At 40.0% G+C, this 20206-nt stretch overlaps 1 long non-coding RNA gene across 1 annotated transcript; it reads left to right on the top strand.

Annotated features, from left to right (window-relative positions):
• Window positions 1-14279: 14279 nt before the first annotated feature.
• LOC120443483 lies at window positions 14280-19906 on the top strand. The gene is made up of 3 exons (XR_005615448.1): window positions 14280-14352; window positions 14546-14855; window positions 19754-19906. It is a non-coding gene; the product is annotated as an uncharacterized LOC120443483 (long non-coding RNA).
• The last annotated feature ends 300 nt before the right edge of the window (window positions 19907-20206 follow it).

The following is a 20206-nucleotide window of genomic DNA, read 5'->3' as shown; positions in this document are numbered from 1 at the left end:
AAATTTCTCTTTGCTTGGGGTTTTAATAATACATTCAAATCATGAAGAGAGGTCTGTATGTTACTCATTGGGGACAAGAAAGGTTGATTACACTGAGTTCCAGCTGAATATTAACACATTCAGGTCGACAGTGTCAGTGCCGTGTACGTGAAAGGTTGTTTAAACATGCAGGCCTGCTTGTGTTCATACATCATAATAGTTTAATTGCTGGTAACTTATATTTCCTCCGCTCAGCTCAAACTTACACATACAAACAATTTAGTTCAGTTCAATCAAGGTTTATTTATATAGCCCTAAATCACAACAACAATCACCTCAATGCGCTTTAGCCTGCACTAAAGACTCTACAGTAACACATACACACAAACACACGGACGCAAACTCAATTTGTAGTGCAGGCTTTTCTTAAACACACAGGCAATGACAGACAGTAGTGTTAATAAATATCCAACTGCCGTGCACAAATGAAATACAGCCATGCACACACACACAAACACACACACATACACATTCAATGAGATCACAAGTCGTAATCAGCTGCCATAAAAGTCTTGGTGTAAACCCCTACCTCCCCCTTAAATTCCAATAATTTCACTGAGGCCAATTCTCAGCAGGCTCTTTCAGCACACTGACATACCTTCAATCACACAGAGAGACACACACAAGCACTGTTGTATTCCAAGTTTTAGATTACGCCTTAGGTTATTATTGTGAATGTGAGGGGTGGAGATGGTCAGATGCCTAGTTTGTCTGCTGATCAATTGAAGCCTATGACCTATTGAAGACAACATCATGAAGCTTACACCATGTAAAAAACATGTATCTCCCTTCATGAGATACCAAACATACTCTTGATTTCAAATACAACTAAGATGCAAAATTTATCTTCTTTTTCCTTCTTTGACTTTCAAGAATCCTACTTTTCTGCATTGCTGCCTTATGTTTTGATGCCCCCACAACCCAAGCATCTACTTATAAGCTCCAGAGAGCTATTTTCTCATTCCTCATTATAGTTCACCAACTTCTTATGTAACATATTTGTGGGGAGTGATGAGCAGCTTATATCCTGTATGCCAAAGTATAAATACAGAAATCCTTATTTTAAAATAAAAGACTAAAAGATTTGTCAAAATCAAACAGAGGGTAGTAACAAGCAACTACAATGTATTTGTATTTGATTTTCTGATGGCTGCTTTCTGCAGGATAACACCCCATGTCACAAAACTGAAATTATTTCAAACTGGTTCTCAAATGGCATCCACAGTCACCAGATCTTAATCCAACAGAGGGATGTGGTGGAATGTGTGATTTACATCATGGATCTGCAGCAACTGTGTATTGCTATCATGTCAAAATGGATCAAAATCACCGAGGAATGTTTCCAACACCTTGTGGAGTCTCCACAACGAATTAAGGCAGTTCTGAAAGCAAAAGTGGGCATAACCCGCTACTAGCAAAGTGAAACTAATCAAGTGGCAGATGATAAGTGTGAATTTTTGGAAAATAATTTTGATTTTCATGTCAAGAATACGAGGTAAATTGGTATTTTCCAATGCTTCTAGTTTTGTTTATTGGTCTCTTTTCTATAAGAAAATAAGGTTTCATTAAATTGTTATTGCAATTGTCCATCCATCCATTTTTAGGTTCTTATCTGGGTCTGGTTCCCCGATGTATATATAAGTCAGCAAAGAGATATAACCCCTTGAACATATCCTGGGTCTGCCCCATGATTTTCTCCCACCAGGACATGGCTAGCAGGCACCTAAGAATCATCCTGATCACATGTCTGAACCACCTCATCTGGTTCCTTTCAAACTGGAGGAATAGTGACTTTATTTTGATTTGTTTTTGTAATCTTATTTTTTCAATCACTACCTAGAGTCCTTGTGCCCATAAATGAGGGCAGGAATGTAGACTGACCGGTAAATCGACAGCTTTGCTTCCATGCTAAGCTTTCTCTTCACAACAGTACACCAGTATAGCATCCTCATCACAAAACACATGTGGATTTGTTGCCCCACCCCCCCATCCCCCCCCGTACACCCTTGAATATCCTTGAGAGAATAAAGAGCTAGTCCAGTTTTCCACAACTAGGAGGAAAATACCATTTTTCCTCCTGATTCAGCTAGCAGCCCAACCATCCTTCCCAGCACTCTAGCATAGACCTTTATAGGGAGGCTCCAGCGTATGATCCCTCTGAAGCTGGAAGAAGCTCACTGGTCCCCCTTCTTGAAAAGGGAACCACCATCCCATTCTGTCTGAGTTCCAGGCAGTGTTGCAGAGGTGTGTCATCCAAGAGCTTTGAAAACCTTACAATGAATCTCATCCACCCCAGGATCCTGGCTACCAAGGAGCTGGTTAGCTACCTCAGCGATGTTGCCTCAAGTGCTAGGAATTCCACTCCAATCCTTCCTCTAAAGAAAGCATATCAGTGGGATTCAAGTGAACCTTAACGTATTCCTTTAATACGTTAAGGTTAGAAGTTAGAAGCACCGCAGCCAGGGTGTGTAGTGTGGACAGCTAGCCCCAAACCCCAAACTGTAATGAAACCCCCTGAGTTTCATTACAGTTTGCCAAGGTCAACCAAAAGTCTTGTCACTAAGCTCTTCCCACACCTTGAGTTTTGCTTTGGTTGTTTCAGCGGGAACCTCAGCTTTGCCAGTTGCCTATCAGCTGCTTCTGTAGTCCTACATGCCATTCAAGCTCAACATGACTCCTTCTGCAGCTTGACAGCTCCCTTCACCTCTTGTGTTCACTGATCTGATTGATACAATATTACATACATATTAAAACATTAGATGTACTGTAACTGTCATTATATTCAAATTATGTCTTCTCATAGAAAAAGGAATTTTGTGATTTTTAGATTAACTGATGACATGGTCATATTTAGAAGTCTTAACTAATCATTCATTTTGACACAATAAACTAATGTTGCAGAATAGCATATTTGACATGCGCGCAAATGTTGCCATTGATGTGACAGATGATGTTAAAACATACGGAGCCCCTCTGATGACATGGTCCAAAAATTAAATAAATTGTGGCCACAAAATACTACTTCTTGGGCACGAAATGGGTATAACGTGCGCACGAAATGCTAATTTGTGGCCACGAAACACTTGACCGATAACCATGATCCTTCCTAGGCCCTTGCAGTTGGTTGACAATAAAATCTATCCCGGCGTCCAGGTCATACTTACGTCTGTAAAGCAACTGGGCTCTCAATATCCTGCTTAAATGTCCCTCCGTAATAATGGTTCCTTGCATTGCCAGGCTTTTCAAAATGCATATGTAGCTCATTCCCAGCCTAAAATAAAACTCAATCGTACTGTCTCTGTCCATGGTGTATAGGTTTAGCCTACTCTTATGCTTATGTCTCTACGCAGCTGTCCAGGAATTGTATCAATATGATGTGCGTACGTTATCTATTTTGTTGCCACAAATGCGTAATTCGTTGCCACTTATACCGAATTTGTGCCCACAAATTAGCATTTCGTGCGCATGTTATACCTATTTCGTGCCCTCGAAATAGTATTTTGTGGCCACAAATAAGTATTTCGTGGGCACGTTATACTATTTCGAGGGCACGAAGTAGTATTTTGTGGCCACAATTTATTTATTTTTTGGACCATGTCATCATAGGGGCTCCATAAAAACATTAAATTTCAGTCAAAATGTTTTTTATCTGTAATTAAATCCTTAAAAAAGGTAAAAAGAGCAGCGACAGCAGCCAGATCTAGATGAAGAACATGACATGGGTAGACCATCATTCTAGCATGGGGGAAGAGAGAGGGAGGCAGAGGTTTGTGACCACTACATTAGCCTCTGTGCTTGTCTCCCTCCAGCACCATTAGCATATCATTAGAAAACATCTGAACTCACAGATGTTGGACGCTTACCCTGGCAGGTTTGCTGGGAAACCAACACACACAAACACATGCACACACAGGCTCACTGCAAAGCTAATGTGTTCTCTTGGTGAACACACCACATCGAGACACACAATGTGAACTCCCAGATGTTTTTTTGCTGGCTGATGGCAGGATGAGAGAAAAGGAGAAAGGAAACGGTACAGATCTGACTTACAGGCCAGACTGAGAGATGCAGAGAGAGATTTTATTTCCATTCATTCACTTAAAACTACAATACAAAATATTACATATGTAGATGTTCACCACTATCAGTGCAAGCCAAAGTGACAATTCTCATAGCCCTATGAGTGCTCAAATGCACATGTATGTGGTTAGATCTGTATGCCTGTATGCACTGGTAAACTTTCATTGGCAGCACTGCACATTTATGTGTGTGTGCCTGAGCCTGAATGTTCAAATGGTCATATTATCAAAGCAGTTTAAAGCCATCTGCCAGCCTTTGGGGACAGTGCTGTCTGTGATCTGTCAAACAGTTTGCATTTAGTCTGCCTTGCCAGAAACCAGGCAGAGCATTTAGACAAGGTGTGTGAAGATCCAGGACCACTGCACAAGAGGGTAATCATTATCTGACAGGCACCCAGGGATGGCATTTAATGGTTTTGGCAACCGGCCCAGCTAAGTCATTTGCCTGCTGGCTCCAAACCATCTCCACAAGGATTCTTAAAAAGGGCAACTTAAGATACATGCAGACTTGAGTACAACAAATGCAGATTTTCTGAAGGCCCATGGTACATAAGGTAATCTTAAAAACCAAATGACACTATTTCAAATCCGATTTTGATCACATTAATATCTTGCATGTAGTACTTTGGAAAAGCAAGCAAAAGTACTGCAGATTGACCTTTCAGCACAAAAAGGAAGCAATTTACTTATCAAAAATAACCAGAGGTGTGACAGTCCACATCGCAAGATCTTGCCGCGTTTGTGTTGCATAGCTAAATCGGGTAGCATTAAATGTGACTTTAAAGAATAATTGGATCATTACTATTGTCACAAAAAGGTGTGCAGAAAGAGCGAGATTGAGGTTGCAATAAATTTATCTTAATTTATAATCTGGTTGAAAAGTTTTAATAAAAAAAAAAATCAAAGTCTTTCTACAAACGTATCTAACTTTTAGAAGAGCCCAGTGTCAAATTCAGATAAAGAGACTACTTTTAGTTTTAGCTGCAGCCTCTGGGTGACCTCAGCTCCCTCGCTATCAAGTGGTGTCTCCAACTGGCGAACACAGAAGGTGAAAACAAAGTAGCAGTCCTGTCATATCCTCCTGTTAATAAAGAGTTAATGTGATTTAACACCTTAACGCCTAGTGTATCATATTTAAAATGAATGAAATGAATTGAAAGAAGCGTGTACAGCGTATATGTTCCATATATAGCATATTTGAAAGCTGGACTTATCTGCAGTTTTCCCACAAAGTATGTCCCTTATTCCTGGAGTGGTCTGTATGTTCCATTTTCTCCCAGAGTCATTCTATTTCGTCCGTTTTTTAAAGAGAGGTGGGGTTTTCTTTAATTGTTTGATTTCTGTGACGGTGTTACTGCCTTTGCATGTGCTTCTGTTTGAATCTGAACTGTACTCTGCTTTAAATCTAAGATTAATACAGTTTCATGTACTTTCCCCTTCTTTCATGATAATTCCTCTCACGTCCAATACCCACTTAATGCCATGTGAGCCAAATTAAGAGCAAGTGAATATTTGTATTGTTAGCCTCCACTCATGCAAAGCTTGTACTTAATTGTACTATTTTTCAGTGTGTCATTTCTTGTTGTATTATTACCAAAATGTTACATTAGCTGTATTTCTATTTCATCCGAATACTTTACATACATTATATTTAATTTTACTGTTATATTTGACTTCTGACTTTGACTTAAAAAATATATGAACTAAAATTATTTTTAATTTAAAAAAAAAAAAGTTAAATCCATTTATGCAAACTATTTTATTTCGTTGCTGACAGAAAATACAAATGCATGCAGACCTACATACATAAATGCTTCGTCAGTAATATTTTTATTAATAAAATGTTCCTTACTGGAGCCTCTGGACGACTCTCAGAATGTTCCTTTTGTGCCGGTTGTATTTCAGGCAAATCCCTCTTGCTGCTTTCCTTCAGGGGCTTTCTGCCTAAAAGGCTTCTTGATGGAAAGCTTTTTTAATAATGGCCAGTATTTTTTTCTGTGTAGTTTAGTGAAGCTAGGAAATAAAGTACCTGATTAGGTTTAGGAATGGGTCATGGTCTGGATTAAAATACAACCTTTCAACAACCTGACCATGACTTAGACAATCCTCCTGGCAGAAAGCCTTAAAGGACCTCAACCACACCTAAACACATCCCATCACCCTGCTGCATTGGGAAGCATTAGGACTTGAGTGCCACTTTATGAGTCTCTTCAGTGAGCTCCTGTGTATTTATATTTAAGTCCCATGGACAGAACTCAATTTGATTAGAGGTTCCACAGAAACAAGTAGTGCCAAGCATACAGCAGTATATTGCAAATATATCTGATAAACAAAGTGCTTGGTGAAGGACGAGAGAAACGTTATTTTAGTTGCAAGTTTTTCATCATGTCTTCAGACCTCTAATCCATATATGGCACAATATATTATAACGGCCACTTGCTTTTGCCTCTTAGTTTACTCTGCCCACTGTGCTGGACTGTCTCAGGGTTGTCATTGCAAGTATGCTCCTATGTCTATGGATCTGGTGCTTAGGGCCCTTTCAAGCGCTGTCATGATTAGGGCCAATGTGCTACCTGTCTCTTTTTTAGCCACTGATAGGATTTCTTCCTCTGTCTGGAGTAACTTGGGCTTCTGTGACATTTTCTTCTCCTCCTCCTAGTCATTTCCATCAGTCTTCTGCTGCCTGAGGCAGTTCTTGTAGCAGTTTGTCCCAGGGGGGCATTTCCCTGATGTATTCAAGGATGCTCCTTGTTTTATCCTGGATCATGGCTCTGACACTCACTTATCCATGTAGTCCTTCTTTTTGCTCTCGTCAAGCCTCAGCATGCTGGACCTTTGCTGGAACTGAGGATTGTGAGCAGTTTTCATGTCTTGACATCAGTGACATCTGTCTCATCTCCACTGTTCAGCTGTGTATCAGATGACTGGTAGGACATTAATGGCTTATGAGTTATAAACGTAACTGTGCTGGCTTCTCAATACATAACGTGTGTGTGTGTATATACAAATCTGTATTGTTTATGCACTAACACTGCATTATTCATGTGTTTATGGGGAGTATTTAAACATTAGACAATGTCACTCCTTCAAAAAATGAACAAATACATAAATTGCGTCCTGTTAAGATAATGATGAGCACAACAGTGCTGGCTTAATCTCTGAATTACTAGCTTCCACACAGTTGTAGCTGCCTCTAATTTAGCCTGACGTTAATTCTTGCCGGTAGTCATATTGATGCGGCACACTGCCACTCTGTCACTGAATCAAACCATAATAGCATTTATTTACAAGTCATGGTTTACTGGCACAGAGGGCTCTAATTTCACAGGTGTGGGAGAGACTGAGCTGAGACTGTAACCATAATCTGCATATTTCCTCAGTCAGTCATCGATGTGCTCTGCAAAGACCTTCAAATCTCTTCAGAGGTTTGTGTAACTACTCAATGTGTGGGCTGTCGCTCCAGCCTTGCACAACTGCCGAACATGTTGCTTTAAGTCTTTCACACCTTAATTTTGATTTAAATTTGTATTGATCTGTTACTTTCACTGAGCACACTGACGTCTATCTACACTTTCAAAATGCATGCTAGTTTTGGGGGGAAAAAAGCTACATTTTATAGTAATTGATGTAAAAACACCTATGTCTACATCATATCCCCACTGTCTTCATTTAGGGCCATTACTAAGCATGCATTTTTTAACAGTCTGAAGTCACATGAGCTAAACAATAGCTGCTACGTGTTATAAATGCACTGGTCACCGGATGTCATTGATTTGCATTGATCGTCACTCTACTTAGAGTAATGCAGCTCCAACCTCGTGGTGTAACACAATCCATTGATGCATATCTACAAATGCTCCTTTTTTTGCCTGTTTTCAACAAGGTGCAAGCTGGGCCATAGGACACATTTTGAATTGGTACTACAGGTCAAGTTGCAGGAAGGGGACAAGAATTAGATAAAAAGGATAAAGTAGAGGGAAGACTACAGAGAGGTCTGGTAGATTATGATATCAACATAATGAAGTGCTAAAGGAAATAAGGGAGGGTTAAAAAAGAGAGCGGGGAAGGAGGAATATGGTTATGTGAATATGGTTAAAAGGTAGAGGATGAAGCAGAAGAGCTGTAGGAAGTATGAGGAAGGTGGGGAAGAAGGAGGTGATGGGGAGGAGGAAGAGGACATTTAGACTGATGAGTCATCACAAGAAAGAGAATGATGGATGAATAACCAGCACTCAAAGTGGAGGGGATGATGGTTATTTCTTGTAACCTTTCAAGCACGAGTGATGACAAGTTGCTCAGTGCCTGCTGGAAACACAACTTACTATCTGATAGATAGATAGATAGATAGATAGATAGATAGATAGATAGATAGATAGATAGATAGATAGATAGATAGATAGATAGATAGATAGATAGATAGATAGATAGATAGATAGATAATCAGAAGCATATTACATATATTATTAGAAGTATATATTTTCAAAATTAAACAACTTCTCCTGTTTTTCGTCTTTGGTCTGATGTAATTGTTTTTTATTCGGAATTCAGTAAAGTCTCATATTTGACATGAGACTTTATTAGTCAGTTTTTTCATTAAACATACACGTTATTTCCAAAAGTATTCACTCACCCATTCAAATACTTGATATCAAGCACCTAGATGTGCAGGTTGTTTCTACAAACATTTGTGAAAGCATAGGTCGCTCTTAGGAGTTCAGTGAATTCCACTATCGTACAGTGATAGGATGACACCTGTGAAATTTCTTTGCTATTAAATATTCCACAGTCGGCTGTTAGTGGTATTATAAGAAAGTAAAAGTGATTGGGTACAACAGCAACTAAGCCATAAAGTGGTAGGCCACATAAAATCACAGAGCGGAGCTAGTGGATGCTGAGGCGCATAGTGTCACTCGCTACAGACATTCAAACTGCATGTAGCCCCCCAATTACCACAAAAGCAGTGCATAGAGGGCTTCATGGAATGAGTTTCCATCGTCAAGTAGAGCATCTCTATGCTCACAACTTTGTAATAGCAGTTTGGGGATGGCCCCTTTCTGTTCCAGCACAACTGCAACCAGTGCACAAAGCAAGACCCATAAAGACATGAATGAGTGAGTTTGGTGTGGAAGAACGTAACTGGTCTGCACAGAGTCCTCACCTCAGCCCGACATACTACGTTTGGGATGAATTAGAGTAGAGACTGCTAGCCAGGCCTTCTTGTCCAACATCATTGTCTGACCTCACAAATGTGCTTCTGGAAGAATGTTCAAAAATTCCCATAAACACACTCTTAAACCTTGAGTAAGGCCTTCCCAGAAGAGTTGAAGCTGTTGTAGCTGCAGAGGGTGGGCTGGCATCATATTAAACCCTATGGATTGATAAAGGGATGTCACTCAAGTTCATATGCGTGTGAGAACAAACAAGTGAATACTTTTGGGGATATAGTGTATCTTACTATATTAGTTTACTGATGATAAATTAAATGCAATAGGAGGTATTTAGTAACATGAAATAGGGCAACAGTGATTAAAACTGGATTGCTTATCTAAACTTTCAGGAAATAGCCAAATGAAAAGTAAAAATTTCTTTTTCACTTTACACCCATTCTGGGTTGAGTCAGCTGAAAAAGCAAACACGAGAGTGTCATTTACTACAAGCCTATGGGACTCTTTGTTGATCGGTCGTTTTTACGGGGGTGGTATATTGACTGTGAACTTAGCAAATGACTTCAATCCAGCAGAGGAAGAGAATGCCTCAGAGGCAATGTATATATTGATGAATGGATTCAGAAATTGGTTACAGCTAGATATTGCAAGATATGAGGGAATGTGCAATCATTTTCTGCTGTAGCATTATCTGTATTGACTTGCTATGAGTACAGAAGTATATAGGCAGAACTAAAAACTCTCCTTTCTATATCGTCTTCATTTAGTTATTTTTTCTGTCTACTTGACATATTTCCTGACTGCAGAACAATATAATATAATAATGCAACATGCTACCTTTTGAATGCTGGAAATTTGTATTTGTAAACCGTCCAAAAAGTATGTGACAGGTGACAAATGATCTATTTGTCTATTGCTGTCCACCACAGGTCAGCCTAAAATAATCCTGCTATTGATCCCTGCAAAAACAAGGCACAGTCTGAGAAGCTTTCAGAACAAGCAGGCAGTCAATTATGTAGTTATAGGTATTTAAGTATGTAGTTCATCATTCTTGCTTCCGGTGCAATGAACATTTGTGCATAAAAAGCTCTTGAGGAAAGGCACTTTCAAAAAAAAAGTACTTGCTTGTAGCACACATAGTGTGAAGTCTCAAAAGATGAATTCTCTCAGGATCAGGATCTTGCAAATCTTGCAAAAATCCAGCTGCCTTGCAAGCAATAATATTCACTTTAAGAAACTATTCATGTTATTATTTTTAAAGCATCCTTATGTTAATTTCATCCATCCATGCATGCCCAGACCTCCTTCTCCCCATCCACATCTTTCAAGCTCTTCCAGGCGGACACTGAAGCATTCTCAAGTGAGCAGATATACATAATCTTTCCAGCATATCCTCAGTCTACCCAGCAAGTCTCTCCCAGTAGAACATGCCAATGCTTATACACTCAACAGTGCACGCTGGAGGTCAACCTTCAGTGAAGCCAACAGAATCCCGACATCCTTTGGCTGCATCCAGAGCTTCTGTTCATAAAAGTTATGAACATCATCAGTGATAAAAGGGCAGCACTGGTGAAGTTCATCACCCACTGGGTATGAGTCTGACTTTTTACTGGTAGTGCAAAACAAGCTCTAATTGTGTTTGTACAGGGATGAAATAGCCATGGCAATGGGACCCGTATCTCCTGAAGCACCCTGCAAGGAACATGGTCAAATACCTTTTCCAAGCTCCTTTCCTTTTCCAAGCTTTAGGTTGGAGGCCTGACAGCCCTCAGCCCGGCCTCTCACTCTCATCAAATTTTCCTTGGTAGACCCCACCAGGCAAGTGAGCTTTGTTCCCAAGTGGCCCGTGACAACATAACTCCTTTGATCACACAGGCATGCAAACCCCTCTAACACAGTAAAGTGGTCATTCATGAAGAAACTTCTGCATGGTGCCTTGTGTAAACTTCATCCTGCAACAAACACTTATCAGCAATTTTATATGTTCATATAAACTCTACAATAATGTTATGTAGGTTTTGCAAAGTGGAGCACTGAACTGTAGCTTTTACTGAATACTAGAAAAGATGTTTTTATTAAAAATTAAAAACATTTCATTTTGAATGTTTTATAACATTCACGTTTGATAACATAAGCACTGATATTGTATCTCAGTCATGATCCATCTCCTGCATTTTTGAGGCAACGGAAAAAACAAACCAAGTTCAAAAAGTCCATCAATAAATGTAATTTAGTTGCTGCATGTTTGACATTTTAAATATTTTTGAACTGTTTTTGAAAAAAAATCATCTGGTACAAAAAGGAGTTAAAGTGTTTTGTCACATATTCTTTGTATTTGCCATACTTTTCTTTGGATACAGTACACTTCACATTTATTTCATCCTTGAGCTGCTACATCAGCTGGCCAAGCAATAATTTAATGATTTAATATTCAGTTGGTACATCAGTTTGATTCAGTGGCTGCTTGTTTTGATTGTTCAATTTGCCTTACACACAATGATACACACATCTGAGTCATCTGGCGTTCTTGTGTTATTGAAATGGGACCACCTGGAAGACAAAACCAGTGGAATCCAGATGTCGGTTATTATGGTGAACCTGTTCTTTTCGGGTATACTCAGGAATGCCAATTTTCTGCCTCTCTGGAAGATGTTCAAATTACAATCTGAATATTTTTGTGTGAAGATTTTACCACAGTTTACATTGACTGATAAAATACATTTTTACATGCATATCATAGAGTTAACAGTTAGTAAACTGCTACCTGCTTTTGCCAGCTTTGCTTTCCGTATAACTAAATTTTTAAAAATTATTGTAGGGTTTTATTTATTGTCATCACTGTTTAAAATGACTATATCAGTAATGGGAAAAGGCTGAGTGGTTGTTTTTGAAGCCGCTGATGTCCAGAGTTGATTTCTAATGGTATTGCGTTGTTGCAGAAAGTGACTTGGCAAGTGACAGTGGTAAAAGCCATTATTACATTCAATGAGCTTAAATTCAACGACTGGGACATTTACACTCCACAGTTTTAAATATGAGGTGATTGTGTGCTCAAAATAAACCACAATAAATGTCCATTACCATGCAAAAAATTATTGTACAGATGGCTTAGCCCTGGACTGAAAACTCAGAGAAAATATCTTCACTTTGGGTTCCCAACACCACATTCTGCCCACTCTGGCAAGTGACTTTTGTACAAAGCAGCACAATGGATCAGTGGATCTGTGGCTTTAGTCTGGACAGAGGCCATTCTGGCATGCATTTGTATTGTCTGCAATACAGTTAGAAAATGTTCACATAGATAGCCCACATATACATGATGAGTAAGCAGTGCTACTGAATTTCTGACATATGAGATCTTTTCCATTACAGCCACATTGCAACACTTGGTATTATTATATTTATGTATAAGTTCATTCAGTTTATATTAGACTTCACCAAAACAAGGGATTATCAAGTAAATTACTAGAATTTGTATACTTGACTAAATTAAAATGTCAGAAAATGTATATATAAGTGTATCTTATGTGGCATACACAATAATAGCCATCCGGCCAAGTAACAGTCACAGTAGGAGGTAGGTACTAATTAGCACACCTTTGTCCAGAGGGAAGTAACTCATCAGCATTATGTTCTGGTGTGATGATTGTTTTCAGCGATACCTGCAGATTGTTTGCTCTCAGCGGCACATGGTGTGAGAGCAGTGACGAGTCAGCCTGCCTGTAGCGCAGTTTGACTTCAGCACCATGGACAGATTTCGTCAGTGCGGTGGAGGAACTTGAGGCTTCAAACTGCTGGACACTGGTTTAGAGGACTCTGAATATACATGAACCCTCAGCGTGTAGCTTTTGAATATAAAACGCTTACACATGATACTGCCCCATGGGGGTAAACAACCAGCCAAGATCACCGATGCCACCCTGTTCATCCAAGCACTCTAATAAGGCCAGGTTATAATAAGATGCAGAGTGTTTGCTTCTATGGAAAAACTCTAGCTTTAAATCAAATGAAATTACATGCTGCTACATCGCGGAAAGAGAGTCTTAATTTTAGGTGAATTAACATTCTCGGAGGGTAGAGATGTGTAGTGGAAATGTAAGAAATGTTGAACTCGCATTTTTCCAGGCTGTTTGATTTACTCGCATGTTCTTGCAACCGACCGGGGAAACCCTTCAAAGACGGGCAGAGTACATCTTTCACTGGGACAAGCCGTGAAGCAACCCTTTCGTTTTGCCATCTGGAAAAATGAAACTGTGCTCTCCACCGTGTAACTACGCGATCCCAGACCGTCTGTCAGTTTTACCGACCTGCTACCGGCAGGCTAGATTAAACGACTCTGAATGGGATACGGCATTAACATAACGCACTCTAACACGGTGTACTCCGGGCTATGATTCCCTTTCCGCCGTTTTATTCCCTTATTCTAAGCTATTCAGACTATCTCATTATTTCAGACTTTTATGAGCCTGTGTCAAGGAATGGTCGCACTGTCTCTCTTGTATTTGCAGTTTTTCCCTCACCGGGCAGATTTTTGCGCTCACGGGGTCGTGACGTTGAAATAACGATGATTTTAGCTGGCACTCGGGGCGCGAACGGCGTCCGGCAGTCAAAGAGAGCTTGAGGTTTCCCTCTGTCAGCTGGCCTGAACGCTGCTGCACAGGTTGGACACACATATTACGCTCTGACAGCGGAGTGGAGCGCTGCGTGAGGATGGATTGAGTTCGTAATGCAATTAGTTATTCACAAGCGCGCGCTTTCTGTCACTCTTTCTCGCTTTGGACTTAAACCCCACCAACAACAACACCACCCAAAAAACCCCAACAGTATTTATGTTAAACCTCTCATTTTCAAATGAATCACTTTGATTTTCTCACTTTATGCCCCGCGCACTCGTTTTGTGAATCATTCATTCAGAGATTAAACACGAGTTCTGTTGTTATGTTTTTCTCTCCACTTTAACCCGTCCAGAATTTACCATTTGGGTTCAAGCAAACCTAACGACGTCGGAGAAGGAGGGTGGAGGGTGGAAGATGTAGAAGGAGATGGAGAAACAGTCCGTCTAACCCTGGGTGAGTGAGTGAGTGAGTGAGAGACAGAGCAGGGGCGGACGAGCTGGAGAGAGAGAGAGAGAGAGAGAGAGAGAGACTGGGCGCGCATGTCCAGTTCTTCCATGCAGGCTGTTCTCCCTGCTCGCCAATCATTCTACGAGTTTCCCCTCACTCTTTCTCTCTCCCTGTCTTCACATGTGCACCGGACCCACAGCTTTCTCCTGAGCGGACACTGCAGGGAAAGAACCGACCGAAACCACCATGGAATAGGAATACGACCCGGGAAACGGGGGAAAATAAAACCTCTCTTATCTTCTTCTCTCTTTTTTCCCCGTCTCTTTTTTTCTAGCGCCTTTTTCTGTCTTTTCGCATCTTCCCCATCTCCCTCGATGTCTCTCAACAGTTTCTGAAGGGATTGAATTAAAGAAAAATGAGGATTATAATTTTTTCTTGGCACTTTCTCGGGGTGTATTCCGCCCTTTGGGGGCTGGCGACAGGGGCTTTCCCCAGCTCAGTGCAGATAGGTGAGTTGGAGGATTACTGATTTTACGCACGGACACTCAGATCTGACACACTACGCGGAATTTTGGTGGATTTTTAGCGGACAGCAGTCACCATGAAAAAAAAGGTGCACCAGGACCCTGCAAACCATAAGATTCTGTAAAACACGGGAAATTTACTTAAGAATGAAGGAACAGAACAACATATAACTATAGGAACATTTCCTCTGTGGTGCATCTTTTCTTACTTTTATTATTATTTTTCTAATCCAAGATATTTTAGTTGTGACTCATATGGTTTATAAATGCACACAAACGCTTTCACTCTGTCTGTCCTTCTACTGTATTTGCGTGTATTTTAAAAGCTGTTCAGGGCTCATGAATGTTTCAGCGAGCTTTGTTCCCTTCTAGTCTTCTTCAGTGTTTAGACACTGCAGTATTCTCTCTCTCTCCCTCTCTCTCTCTCTCTCACACACACACACACACACTCTCTCTCTCTCTCTGTCTGCCCTTTTCCAGTTACCCCGTGTCAGTGCGGGATGAGCCTGTATTTCAATCCATCTAATAGATCTGAGAAGAAGTTAACTGAATCTGAATCATGGGTTTACTCATATGAACCACCACACATGCTCGGAATCTCTTCCTCCCCTTCTTTCCTTCACGCACAAACATACACACATCCAGCCAGGCATGTGTGTGATAATGAATGCACTGCATCACTCCTTGTGGGGGGCAGCTGGGAGGTCCTATAATGAGATTCGCCTCCTTGACTCTGTCTCTCTACAGCTGCCAATAAACTTAATGCGCTAAATATTTTCTGTTTTTTATGCACACAGGTTCACACAAACACACATACACACATTTTCACTGATGCATGGATGTGCACACATACACTGTCCACATACAGTTAGAATAATGCACACTCGGTGTATTCTGCGCATTTCAGTAGTTACAAATGTCAAGCACGCCTCTAAACATTCAACAACACATGCTCACAGTGAACATGTTTGCACACATCTACATGCTGTACAAAGCATGCACGATCATGCTAAAGCACACACATGCAGTCTTTCCTTCCCTCCCTCTGGCCAGCCTCCTTAAAACACTCCAATATACATACATGATCATCCACTTGGCTCTCGGGCTTACTTGAGAAGTCATTTGCATATCTCTGCATTGCACACAAGTGTAATGCCAGTGGATGCACAGACGATTTCTTTTCACATATGTGTGTGTGAAAAAGAGAGTGTGAGACAAAGAAGGATAAAGATGAGAATATGTAGAAAAAATTATTTGACAAACTACTGCAATGACGTCCTCATCTAGTTTCAGTACGTGTTAAATGTGTGTGTGTGTGTGTGTCTGTCCTCTCAGATGATATTTTACCCTAAAACTAAAATATATTTTAATTTTTGAACAAGACACATGGAATTTTTAATCATCATCAGTTTTTGATGAAATTGTAATGTTTGCGCAAAATAATTTCTTCTGAAATTTGCGCAGTTCCCACACATGCTCCAGCTGTGTATGTGTACAGACGTGTGTCTTGATATTTGGAGATGGTTACTGATTATTTGTCTGGGCTTTGTAGAAGAAACGCAAGAAATCAGAGTGAACCTGATGTATTAAAGGGACACATGAAGCCACATGGATAAGTGACATGTTATGTAGTGATAATTGCTTCGTTCAATATGCTCTGCCTCCCAACTCCTCCCCTGTCATCCCTCTCTCAACCCCTCTTCTCCTCTCTCTCTCGCAAAGCAATGTCAAGGCTTCACAGTCTGCTCGTGTAATCCAATTCAGTTTACTTGAGCCTGACTCAGTTCAAACTAATTCACATTGGTTTTCCTCAAGTCGTAATGTTAGGCAGAATTAATTTATGTAATTATCTTAACGTCAATGTCAATCTTTATTTCAATAGAACATTTAAAAGCAACAAGGATGACCTAGTGCTTTACGAAACAAACAAAAAAAAATCTTAGCTCAGTAAAATAAGCACAATAAAACAAAACATAAAACAAATAAATACAATTAAATGTGACTAAAACCAAACCAAAAAAGACACCACAACATAAAAAAGACACTAATGGGACTCAAGAGTAACAGGAAGTCTCGCTGAAATGGAATTAAAAGCCAAAATAGAAAAAGGGAGTTTTAACACGGGATTTAAAGGACTGTATAGACTGCAGTACAAATATCAAGTGGCAGGTTATTCCACTAGAGGCTGCAACTGCAAAAGCCCGATCCCCTCTATGCTTAAATTAAGACCTCGGCTGCACTAAGAGCATCAGGATAGATGATCTCAGTGCTCTTTTGGGGGTTATAAGTTGAGCAGCTTGGTTAAACAGCTGTGTGCTATACCATTTAAAATTTGAGGAAATTAAAAAAAAAAAATGTTCAAATCAATCCAAAAAACGGACAGGTAGCCATGTGTTAAAACTCCAATGATGCGCTCATGCCTTCTAATATCTGTTAAATTGCAAGATTTGCAAGATAAATTGCAAGATCCTGATCCTGAGCACTTATAGCTAAACAACAAGCCGTCTGGACTTATAGATGCCCTACAAGGGACAACTTGCCAGTAAGCGCTGCAGGTGTGTTTTTTGGTTATGACACTAAATAAATGATTTATCCAATTACTTGCTAAGTATTTTACAGATATAAGATATATACGTACAATTTTCATACGTATCTAATAAAAGACACGACTGTTAACAGCACTGATTGCTCGAAAGCTCTCAAAGCTCCTTTAGGTTGTGGCTTATTTTATTGTCTTCTGACTGCCGAGTACATTTGTGATTGATATTTAAAACAGTTTACAACACAACATCCCATATAGTTCAGTCAAACAAACCACTTCACTCACTGGTTTTCTCTGTTCTTTGGTGGTTGGAGGTTCATTGTTGCCATCCATCCGTTGGAGTGAATCAGGTGCAAAAATCCAGTGTAATTAAAAAAAATTAGGAGTTTTAGCTGATATAATTTCGCTATGTTATGTTATCTTAACATAGCTTAGGCTGCTGCCCCCGCGACCCGGCCATGGATGTTATCTTAAACTCGTATTAGAAAGCTCTGTTATGCAGATTTCCAGGTTCCCAAGTTCAGTTCCATTTAATGGTGAAACTGGTGTATAGTTTACAAGCGGTTATTCTTTGCATATGAGGTGATGTGAAAAAAACCCTAAACATTTTCACATCACTCTTTGCAGTCCTGTGAAAAACTAAGTACACCCTTAATGTTTCCACAGGAATTCGGAAGGTAATTAGATGCCAGATGCTGCCAGATATTTGATCACCTCGTCATTAGCAAGTTTGAGCACCTCTATAAAAGGAGACTTTTTGTTTACAATTTTGAAGCATTTGGGTATGTGTTGGCAAAATATGACAAAGAATGGACCTCCCAGTGAATTTGTACGATGGTTCGACTGCGTAATGGTCAGACCACTTGAAAAAAAGGCCTCAGTAAATATGTTAAATGTTAAAGTTCATGAAAAGATTGAATAAGTATGTCCTGGAAGGGTTTTCTGGAGAAAGCCTCTTCAAAATACATGACAGCATGGCTTAGGTTTGCAAAGCTGAACCTGAACAAATGACAAGACTTGTTGAACAATGTCCTCTGAAAGACAAGATGAAAGTGGAGCCGTTTGGTCATAATGCACAGCATCACGTTTGGAGAAAACATAATGCAGCATATCAGCGCAAACACCTCGTACCAACTGTCAAGCACGGTGGTGGAGGGGTGATGATTTGAGCTTGTTTTTTAGCCACAGTGGTCCTTAAATTCTTCTGTACACTAAAGTGTTCTAGAGTCAAATGGGAGGTCATCTGTTTGACAGCTAAACCTTAGCTAATATTGAGTCATGCAACAGGACAATGACTATGCCAAGCATAGCAATAAATCTACAACAGAACGGCTGAAAAAGAAAAGACTCAAGCTGTTACAATGACACAGACAAAGTTCAGTGCTCAAACTGACTGAAATGCTGAGATGAACCTTAACAGAACTGTGCATGAACAAACCTCAAACCTCAATGAATGACAGTGACGCAAAGAAGAGTTGGCCAAAATATCTCTACAGTGAAGTGAGACATTGATGAAGTCATATTAAAGTTATTTTTGAAGTGAAGCTTTTGCTTCTAAAGGTGCTGAATCATGGGGTGTACTTAGTTTTTCACTAGACTGCAGTGAAAGTCTTTTCATGTCTCCCTACACTCCTCTTTTTAGTGGGTGGGTCACTCTCTGAGCTTTTCAAACATCGTCTCACCCAGTTATTTAATTCATATTTTGTTCCTTTTAAGTCTCACTGAAGGCAAATACCTAGCTTTTCTGTTTCTTCCTACCTCGTCTTCATTCTCTTTCACTGAACTGCATGAGGGGAAGCTTTCATTTTTTTAAAAAACAATGACTTTTAACACTTGCTCTCTGTTACTCTGTGTTTTTTCATGGCATATCCTCCTCCTTTATTTGCCTGACCCTTTTTGATCTGTTTTCTTTTAAGTCCTCTCAGACTCATTATCTCTTTGATGGCTTTCCCGACAGCTTAGTCGTTTCTCTTTTCTTCTCCTTTCCTCTCCATCGCTCTGTCTTTCTCAGATTTCATTGCAGTGTGAGCCTCCACAAATGTGTTGGTATTCATGTTTGTGCGTGAGACAGAGAGCGAGGATGTGCTAAAAGACAAATTACCTTTTATAACAAAGCTAATGAAGATCTTGGCTATCTCCTCACTTCTCCCCTCCTCTGTTTTTCTCTGCCCTCCCCATTTATCTTTCGTTCCCCTCATTACTCTTCTACCTGTCACTCTCCGTCTTTCGCGACTTTTTCCACCCGACCCCTCTCCGCCTTACAATAACTCACTTCCTTTCTTTTGAATCATGTTTCTTACCTTCGTGGCCTCTCTTCTTCTCTCTTTGTCCCTCTTTCTAGGTGGATTGTTCATTAGGAATACTGATCAGGAGTATACAGCTTTTCGACTAGCTATCTTTCTTCACAACACCAGCCCTAATGCTACGGAAGCTCCTTTTAACCTGGTTCCACATGTGGACAACATAGAGACTGCCAACAGCTTTGCAGTCACCAATGCATGTAAGTACTTAAATATGTGGCTGGTTAAACAACAAATGCGTACAGTATGCCTCTCTCTCCATCCCTATTGCTCCCTTTAGCTAATCTGTCATTACCCTTTTAGATAAATATTTGTTTTATTTTCTACCTGGAGTTGTTCAAAGGATCAAACTGTAACCATATTTTAAAATGCACAGTATCATATTTTGCTTCGAGCGGTCTTTTTATTCAAATTGATGTTTTAAAGTGCTGATTTTAGACACTGTACAAGACAGTGAAACAGTGATAAATGCTAAAGTCGTTGCTGTGTGGCAT

Source organism: Oreochromis aureus, linkage group 14 (assembly GCF_013358895.1).
Source record: "Oreochromis aureus strain Israel breed Guangdong linkage group 14, ZZ_aureus, whole genome shotgun sequence".
Classification (NCBI taxonomy): domain Eukaryota; kingdom Metazoa; phylum Chordata; class Actinopteri; order Cichliformes; family Cichlidae; genus Oreochromis; species Oreochromis aureus.
Note: the sequence above shows the minus strand (reverse complement) of the source record. Positions and strands in the feature narration are given on the sequence as shown.